A 10,406-nucleotide genomic window follows, 5' to 3' on the forward strand; every position below is an offset into this window, starting at 1 on the left:
GGTAGAGGGAGTGGGAGTGGCTACTGATATAAATGTCTGAGAAAGCAACAATGAAAATAAAGATGCCAGTAAGGAAACTAAGCCACAACTCTGTGAATACATTTTCTCTCTCTATTTTTTATCTTTTGGCTTTAAAGGGGACTCTCCTCTCCACAGGAAGTTGCTAGCATTAAACAAGTAACTTGCTAGCAACTAAGTAACAGTTAACTGACTGTGTTATTTCAAAAACTGCCAGCATAAATGTGACTTCTAGGATTAATTTGCAAATAATGTTATCAGTATTTCAAAAATGCATAAATCAAGACTACATTGAGAGTTGTCTGTACTGAAAGTGACTGGTAAATTGGGATTATTCCACCTAACAGATTCCAACATTGAATTCACAACTATTCTACACCCTAGCCAAAATTATATTACTTCACCTTAGTACTACCACTTAACCTGCAAAGAAGGTGCTCACAAGCAAATTGAAAATGAGCTATGCATAGAGATGTCCAATGCCAATTTCCTTCATCACCACCTCAAACTGGTGGCAACCCTTCACTTTTAGATTTAGCTCTGAGCACATATCTTGTTTGGAGAACCACCGTTATATGTTTACTAAATCAACAACACAACTTCACTATATTAACTACAGAAAAGTATTTTTTGTTACAATTCAGAATTTTCTTTTTATTCCTGTTCTCTTAGCTGCTCTGAAGCCTTTATCTCCATTAACATTCTTTCCTGTTCTCTTTACTGCATAGTGTACTCTCCTTCACCCTCCCCCACTTTCATCTGTAAGCCCCTACTTCTACTATATACATAGACACAGGAAATCCTAGAGTCCACTTTCATAATCCCCCCATTTCTGTCTGAGCCCCACTCAGACTTCTTGAACCGTCACAGGTCCCCCTCACTTACTACCACCCTTTTCCCAATTTCTCTGTAACTCCATGTTTTAACTAGCCTCTCTTCCTTTACCTCATAGTCTCTATGCAAGTGATGGCAAACCTTTTGGGCTCAGTGTGTCAAAAATTTGGAAAATGCCTAACTTGACTCTTCTGGCATTCATCCCCTCCCCAAAAAAGAGAAACAATTTTCTACATAATCATTTATTTTAAAAAATACAGTCCAATCATGTGTGATGCTATGTATTATATAAAGAAACATCAAAAGATTACAAAAATGAAATATGAGTAAAACAAACTCAGTTGTTGTCAGGTGTTAGTGAATGCTGGTATGTCACCCAAATCATTGTGATGTGTTACCTCTGACAAGCGAGTCATAGGCTCACCATCATTTCTCTATGCTTCTTTTTTTGCCCACAGGTGACCATAGGTCACTCTGTGCGACCAAAGGTAACGCTGAACTTCCCGACTCTTTTCCCACTGTACCTTTGCAGTCCATCTCTAAGTACTCCCCCTTGTCTTCCTCAGTCACTAATGCTGCTCTATTTCTGTTCCTCCTCTCTACTCTTCCTCACCAAGATCAGCAAGTACAGTATGCGGAGTTTTCACTCTCTCAGTAAACCACAACAGCGAAGGAATAGCAGATGCAGCTGACTCTCGTAATGTGACAGGCTGCTAACTGGCTTCAAAAAATGGTTCTAACTCCTCCATGCAACCCAGGGACTTGGCAAACAACAAATACTAGTGATGTAGTGAAGCAAACAATCTCCCAAGTCCAATATCACATTTAATAGGTTTGGGTGGGTTTTAGATGTTCCCACAAAATTCCCACAAAAATGTAGGAAAGGATCACAACAGTGGATAACTGAATTTTCACATGATGTTAGACTTAAACACGTCCAGGTCGGGGGAGAAATTAGGCCTGTGGATGTTAAGTTCTGCAAGTATGCTTTAGCTGGCCTTTCTACCAGGGTGAAAGGAACAGATGGCATCTCCAGATTTGGGTTTGAGGCAAGTCAGTTTCAATTTTTTGCAGTTCTGTTTTTCAGACTCAATGTTCCTGCTCTCCTTAACACACACACACACACACACACACACACACCTCTCATAAGATTCTAAAAGTCTTTGAAAAAGGTGAGAGAACAACATAATGGCCATAGCATGTGGCAAAGTATCCCAACCAGGTATTGCCTTTTTGTCTTTGAGTTGAGTTGTTGTTGTTGGCAACCTTCAGTCTCGAGAGACTATGGTATCGTGCTCTGAATGGTGGTTCTGGAACAGCGTCTAGTGTGGCTGAAAAGGCCAATTCGGGAGTGACAATCCCTTCCACACTGGGAGCAAGTGCAGTCTGTCCCTGGTCTGTCTCCCTGGCTATGGGCCTTCCTTCTTTGCCTCTATGCCTCAGTCTGTTGGGCAAGTGTCTCTTCAAACTGGGAGAGGCCATGCTGCATAGCCTGCCTCCAAGCGGGCCGCTCAGAGGCCAGGGTTTCCCACTTGTTGAGGTCCACTCCTAAGGCCTTCAGATCCCTCTTGCAGATGTCCTTGTATCACAGCTGTGGTCTACCTGTAGGGTGCTTTCCTTGCACGAGTTCTCCATAGAGGAGATCCTTTGGGAACTGGCCATCATCCATTCTCACGACATGACCGAGTCAACGCAGGCGTCTGTTTCAGCAGTGCATACATGCTAGGGATTCCAGCACGTTCCAGGACTGTGTTGTTTGGAACTTTGTCCTGCCAGGTGATGCCGAGGATGCGTTGGAGGCAGCGCATGTGGAAAGCGTTCAGTTTCCTCTCCTGTTGTGAGCGAAGAGTCCATGACTCGCTGCAGTACAGAAGTGTACTCAGGGCACAAGCTCTGTAGACCTGGATCTTGGTATGTTCCTCAGCTTCTTGTTGGACCAGACTCTCTTTGTGAGACTGGAAAACGTGGTAGCGATAAGTTTGTTTAGCTCGGTATCGAGAGAAAGAGTGTCGGAGATCGTTGAGCCAAGGTACACAAAGTCATGGACAACCTCCAGTTCATGCGCAGAGATTGTAATGCAGGGAGGTGAGTCCACATCCTGAACCATGACCTGTGTTTTCTTAAGGCTGATCGTCAGTCCAAAATCTTGGCAGGCCTTGCTAAAATGATATATGAGCTGCTGGAGATCTTTGGCAGAGTGGGTAGTGACAGTTGCATCGTCGGCAAAGAGGAAGTCACGCAGACATTTCAGCTGGACTTTGCTCTCAGTCTGGAGAGGTTGAAGAGCTTTCCGTCTGATCTGGTCTGGAGATAGATGCCTTCTGTTGCAGTTCCAAAGGCCTGCTTCAGCAGGACAGCGAAGAAAATCCCAAACAAGGTTGGCACAAGAACACAGCCCTGCTTCACGCCGCTTCGGATGTCAAAGGGGTCTGTTGTGGAGCCACTGAAGACAACAGTGCCCTTCAGGTCCTTGTGGAAAGATCTGATGGTGCTGAGGAGCCTGGGTGGACATCCTATCTTGGGGGGAATCTTGAAGAGGCCGTCCCTGCTGACCAGGTCGAAAGCCTTCATGAGATCTATGAAGGCTATAAAGAGTGGCTGTTGTTCCCTGCATTTCTCCTGCAGCTGTCTAAGGGAGAATACCATATCAGTGGTGGACCTGTTGGCTCGGAAACCACACTGCAGTTCTGGATAGACACTCTCTGCAAGTACCTGGAGCCTCTTTAGTGCAACTTGGGCAAACAGCTTTCCTACAACGCTAAGGAGAGAGATACCGAGTAGATGGGACTCGTCAGCCTGGGAAGGCAGCTCATCTAAGAGAAGGAAACTCTGACCTAAAACCTCCACTGCCTTGTGGCTATATCCAGTTGTGGAAAAGGCTTCAGGAGTCAACCTCGAGGCAAAATCCAGAGCCGGAGTCCCTAAGGCAGTTCGTGGCTGTTGAGTTGAGACATGTATAATTATTCTGTACAGGCTGAAATATGATAGTGACATAGTTTTAACTGATTATCTGGATATGCCGTCAGAAACTACAATGTCCAGGTGCTATAATGTAATTTATATTTTAGTTCTACTGGCAACTCATTAATATGCATTCCAAAAAGTAGATTAGGATGAAATGTGGAGGCTTCATACTATAGAAATCAAATTCAGGTCAGGATTTAATTGGGTGGAATATTTCACTGTGGTGCCTGAGAAATGGTTCACTTTTTTCAAAGAAAAAAATGCAGCCCCCCACCCCCAACAACTGTGCCTGAGCAGGACAGCTAACAACAGGGTGACAAGTCAGAATAATAAGTGGGAGGGTAGGATCAGCTGTCCTTGCCTACCCCAAACAACAAAAAATGAGGACAAAATCAGACTGGGCAGGAAGGAAGAACACCAAATGAGAGGTAGGGCCATGTTTTCACCCAAATATAATTTATACCATACACTAGTGGCACATGAGCATTTATTCTTTGCCAGCATTAAACATAGAGCCTTGTAAAGAGAAATTTTTTTCTGACTTTTAAGTTTTAGACTCTTAAGTTTTAGACTAGCTCTTAGATCCAAAGCAAATTTGTTAAGCACTGAGGTAACATATGAAGACTGTCTGGAATTATTAAGAAGGGCGATCTGCATCAACTCTCCTGGCTTCAAACAGCCATCTGGAAAGGGCTGGGAGGGATAAGTGCTGTTTGCCATGCAGATACTCCCCAAGGGAAATGTGTACCTGCTTACAACAAGAAAGGAAGTGGCAGAAGCAAGAACAAAAGTGTAAAATAAATAAATAAATAAATAAATAAATAAATAAAATTTATTCATGAAACAACTTTTATTAAACAGTACAAGGCTTGAAACTTTACAACAAAACTGGGCAAGAAGAAAGATGACAGAATTGAAGTTTTCTGTAGCAACAAATTCAGAGAAAAGCTGATTGCACTTTAAATCCAAGACAGAAAAGGGCAAATTAAGAACAAAAAGTGGAAGATTCACTATTTCTTACCCAAGTGCTACAAAATTCTGCTGTCTCACTAAAATAATAAATATTTCAATTATCAAGAAAAGATTCTGAAATACTTTTAGAATAAATTAAAATAATGTAACCCAGAAATCTAACACCTAATCTAAGGTGTGTACAACAGATAGGCTTCAACTTCTGCCTTATTTCTTGTGAAAGAAATTCTAAAAGTTCAGTAGGTAACTTATTTTAACTGGTATAACCCTTAATATCTCTGTTATTTATTGACTAAAATTTATCTTCCTGTTACTCAAAACCCTTTGTCCTGCAATCAATGTAATCTTGATAGTGGTCTTAAAAACTTGTCCCCTTAAGTTTCTTTTTGTGGTGCTGAAGATACACTTGTTTTTTTTCTTCACTACTCATGTTTTTTTCACTAGTCATGTCAACTTTTATCCTGCTTGAACAAGAGCTTTATCAGAACTGCAACTTCAGAATGTACACCCTAACACACTGCTAAAGGTTCTCAAAGATCTTGCATAGCCAATACAGTATTTTTTTAGTTTGTTCCATCTCCAAAACACTCTCAGTAAATTTTTTTAAAATTACTTTCTTTAATAGTGTTACTGTCAAGAAACTAATACTGTCCTGGAGTAAGAAACTGTAATTATCTTGCATCACTAATATTTATCACTAACTTGGTTATCATAAGGTGAAAGAACTATGGCTTGTGATGTTCTTGGTCAAAGGATTCTTAAAAAATGGATACAGGTGCAAACATGTTGTGCAATTGATTCATATGTAAATTTTGCTCCATAGCAATTATCTCTGTCCTATATATGAGAATGATGTTCAACAGACAGCCAAAGAGTAGCATTACCTATTCACACACAACATGCCTTGACAGATACCCAAGTCACAGGAATTGTCCCACAACAAGAATACTCTATCCTATGCAATGCATTTCTGATATTTCATGTCAAGAGACCCCAACCAGAATCTGCAAACTATTTATTCTGGTATAACCTCAGGGCTGTTTTCAGAAACTGGACATTTTGAAGTAAAATGCGAAAGGCTGTGATATAATACAAGAGATTTGGGTATTACAGTCAAAACATGCATTCAACATACTAGAGTACAAACATTTAATTCAGAAAAATTGATTTTTTTTAATTTTAATTTTGCACCAATTCATTTTGGAATAGGATTGTTACTTTAAAAAAAAAGATTCTAGTTTAACAAATGTATGTAATCTTTTTGTATTAACTTTGAATGGATTCCTAAAACCAAGATAAAAGGGGTACAGTATCAGGACATTTGGTACAGTAGCTCACAGCTTGTAGACTACGATGTAACAATTTATAAGTAAGGTCTTAAGTCAGTAATAGAAAATACACCTGCTAAACAACTCATAAATGTGACTGACAAACTGCTAAGCGTGTTCCTCTCATGAGGCATTACCATTCTTAACAAAACTGGCAAAAATTAAAAGCTGGCAACAATCTAAGATTGCAACCAAATCACAAAAGTACTAAGTATGAAGCAGTGCTATTCCAATACACACTACAGCACCCCATTGACCTGAGGTGACTTACTCCTCTAGTCTACTGAGACTGCAACCCTATGCACACTTTCCTGGGAGTAAGTCCAATTGATCAGAACAGGATTGTGCCCTAAATCAGAGAGGAGACAGCAGCACAGAATTGGAAGGGAGACAGAAATATATATCTGGTGTGCTCCCTGGGGCATTTGGTGGGCCGCTGTGAGATACAGGAAGCTGGACTAGATGGGCCTATGGCCTGATCCAGTGGGGCCGTTCTTATGTTCTTATCTGATTCAATGCTTAGTTGGGCACAAGAACCCTCCTGCTCCTGTCCAAGTACAATCTACTACCAAGTACAATCTACTACACCACAATCTACTACTTCCTGGACTACTTTTGGAACCCCTGCCACAGACAGACCATCCATGGTGATTCTGCTGTTATTTAGAACACACAGCACGGTGCAGAAAACAATTCACAATAGCAATCACCTGCTTTCTCTCAAATACCAGGCAATTTTCCTTTTATGGAAATAAGCTACTACAGAATGTCTTTTACACAGCTGTTTCGTACAACAAATGGATGGGCTTTATTAAACCAGGTTTGTTTGAAATACCTAGCTAATCATAAATGAACATCACATCATTAAAATGAATTAACCCTGCATATCCAACTAGAGAAAACTGCAAACCCACCTAATATATTCAAACACCAGAACCTAAAATATTGAAGGACTCGTTTTAGTACTTTTTAACAGCCCATCTTCAAAATATCTCCTGGAAACAACCCCCCCCCCCCACACACACACACCTTATTTCGAAGTCAAATGTGTTTAGGACCAACTGTAACAACTACTGGGCTACTCAATCATTTTCCAACAGGACACACTATAGATGGGTGTAGCAGAAAGGATATGAAATAACTCTGTTAATTAAATAGCAACACTTCAAATGAAGGGCCTCTCCCCTGCATAAGTAGCACCACTAATTCCAAGAAGACAACCAAGCACAAAATTGACACTAGCATTTAAAAGGATGAGGTGTGAAAGAGTAGTTTATCAGTCATGGCTTCTATCAGTGACTTCAAGAAAATTAACCCCCCCAACTCCTTTTCAAAGGTAGCCATCTATACAGTACATCTGCTAAGGTAACAAAGGAAGAAAATGGGCAATACTACAAAGGAAGCAATCAACTGCCTAAGCAGAAAAAAAATGCTTTTGACCTAATTAATTTGTTATATCTTTGGGACAGCAAAAATGTGAGAGTGTAGTAAGCATGGTAAGAAGAATGCGTAACTGTGAAGGGGGGTGTGTGTGTGTGTGGATTCCAAGACAGTGAAGGAATGAGAGAGGGGGGGGGATTCCAAGGCTGCAATCCTAACCACACTTTCCTGAGTAAGCCCCACTGAACCAAATAGGACTTCAGAGTAGATCTGGTGAGGATTGTGCCCTTAGGCAGCGAAGAAGTGTGTGTGTGTGTGTGTGTGTGTGTGTGTGTGTGTGTGTGTGTGTAGACCCCCAGAACTCTTTCTTCACTCTCCAGCAAGGTGAAGCCCAGGCAGGGGTCTACTTGCAAACAAGTCCCACCAGTAGAACAGGACTTGGAGCAGGACTACTCGGCAGGACTACTCAGAAGTCAGTCCCATCCTGGTCCGTGGGGCTTACTCCCCGCCCCCACTCCAAGGGGGAGACGCGCCGCTGGGGCCAGCAGCCAGGCCTCTTCTGCCCAGGTGGGGGGAGGTGAAGTGCCTCCCCGTGGCAGGCGGGAGGCCGCGCACCAGACCCGCACCTTCCGCCGCCATGAGCTCGCCCTCGCTGCCTCCACCTCCCCCCGCCTCCTCCGGCTTACCCGCGGCGGGGGCCCTTCATCCTTCTTTGTGTGGCGCGGGGCGGAGGTTCTGCGTCCCGGTCGCGGGGCTGGAGAGGGAGGCCGCCTCGCGCGAAGGGTCAGAGGCGCTCGGCCCTGCGAGCCTCCACGCGACGGCTCTGGCCAGGCCGGCCCGCGAAGGAGGACGGGGGAGACGGGCCGCCCAGACAGCGCGAGGCCTCCTCGCCGTCTTCGCGCACTCGACGCCTGCCTGGCTCGTCCCTCGCACAGCGCCAGTCGGGGCGCGCGCTAGGCAGGGGGGAGCGGGGGGCGCGGGCACGAGCGCGGCTTATTCCAATCACTGCACTCGGAGGCGTTTGGTAGAAGAAGCGGCCCCGCCACGGCGCGCGCGGGGGGGGGGAAGGGAGGGGCGGCGCGGAGCCAGGAGCGCGCCCACTAGGAGGCGGCCGCGGCCGCCGCGCCCGTTCCAGCTAGAGGGAGCAGGCGCCGCCCCCCCGCTCTCGGGCGCCACCGACTTCGGGCGCCTCGAGGAAGCAGGCGCGGGGCGCGAGTGGAGGCTGTGCCGGCGCCCCAGCTGCCCCCCGACGCCCGAAGGCCCGAAGCACCGCAGGGAAGCGCTGAGACGTTCCTCCGCCACCCCTTCCCTTCGGAGGCGCTGAGGGAAGTATCCTTCTCCCCCCTCCAGTCGCGCGCCTGGGAGCCCTTTTATGTGCACACACAGACATACATCTGGGAGCCCATATACACACACACACGTCTGGAAGCCCTTATATGTGCACACGCATACCCACACACGTCTGGGAGCCTTTAAACATGCCTGGGAGCTTTAATATGTGTGTGCACACACGTCTGAGAGCCTTTACAGGCCCATGGCCCCCCTCCACACACACACTTGGGAGCCTTTACACACACACGTCCGGGAGCCTTTAAACACACACACACACATCTGGGAGCCTTTATACTTGCACGCCTGGGCGCCTACACGCATGCATATATGTCTGAGAGCCTTCCTGAGGTGATTTTTCTTTCTCAAGGCAGATTAGCTACCAAATACAGCCTCAGACCAAAATTCTCCTTTTTCCATACAACCAGGTGTGGCCAAATGGTTATCTCCGTTAAGTATGATGTGCTACCCACATGTAGACCTTACAGTAGTAGGTGGATTTTGGAGGATGTTCCTACCTTGTTTCTACCTGGTGTTTCTCTGTGGCTGTTGGGCTGGTAGTGTGGGCTTGATGGTAGTGTGGGCTTGCTGTGCAAGCCTATACAGTACATTCTTATTCTCAAGTAAGTCGTATTCAGTGAGACAGTCAGCACAATCCTATGCATGTCTACACAGAAGTAAGTCCTGTTAGAGTCAATGGGGTTTACTCCCAGGAAAGCGTGGACAGGATTGGGCTGCAAGATTGCAGTCCTGTACACCACTGGTTCTTTCAACTGGTGGTTCCCTTGACCTACTGGGCCATTAGGTGCAGCTCCCCATTATGGCTACAATCCTATACATTGTATAGGAGGACAGGTTTTTCACAAGGACTCGGTGGCTTCCCTGGCTGGTTTCTGTGGCTCACAGTCTGGGAACCACTGCTAAACACTCCTGGGAGTAAGCCCCATTAAAACAATGTGACTTCTGATTGCTATTACTCCCAGGAAAGTCTGCATAAGATCGCAGCACAGTAGACTCTGCAAAATAATTGGTGTGTATATGTGTTGGTGAAGCATCGTGTAGGCATGCACAGGATAAAGCAAAGAACAAATAATTATTATTAATTATTATTAACAGTATTTATATACTGCTTTTCAACTAAAAGTTCACAAAGCAGTTTACAGAGAAAAATCAAATAACTAAATGGCTCCCTGTCCCAAAAGGGCTCACAATCTAAAAAGATGCAAATGAATACCAGCAGTCAGCCACTAGAACAGACAGTGCTGGGGTGAGGTGGGCCAGTTACTCTCCCCCTGCTAAAAAAAGGAGCACCCACTTGAAAAAGTGCCTCTTACCCAATTAGCAGGGGTTAATTCCACCTTTTTCTTGCAAACATCTTATTTTGTTGTTTCATTTTATATCCCACCCCTCCCTAGAACCTCTAAGGCAAGTAGCAACTGCTAAAATAAAATGCACATGCACCATATAAACCAAATAAGCAAGTAAAAGGTTTCTCACACCTGACTAATCCTGAATGTTAAATAGCAATCTAAGGATGTTGATGTTTTGTACCTAGAAAGTATACAAGCTCAGACTCTGATC

The 10,406-nt window shown here is 44.6% G+C and overlaps 1 protein-coding gene across 1 annotated transcript in view; it reads right to left on the minus strand.

Moving 5' to 3' along the window:
• Positions 1-8,514, minus strand: part of BMPR1A (bone morphogenetic protein receptor type 1A) — a 91,692-nt gene extending 83,178 nt beyond the window's left edge. The window contains exon 1 of the mRNA XM_066622532.1: positions 8,183-8,514. The gene's annotated coding sequence lies outside the window, so the exon portion shown is untranslated. The remainder of the gene's footprint in view (positions 1-8,182) is intronic.
• Between the last annotated feature and the right edge of the window lie 1,892 nt (positions 8,515-10,406).

The sequence above is a fragment of the Tiliqua scincoides genome, chromosome 3 (assembly GCF_035046505.1).
Source record: "Tiliqua scincoides isolate rTilSci1 chromosome 3, rTilSci1.hap2, whole genome shotgun sequence".
Taxonomy (NCBI): domain Eukaryota; kingdom Metazoa; phylum Chordata; class Lepidosauria; order Squamata; family Scincidae; genus Tiliqua; species Tiliqua scincoides.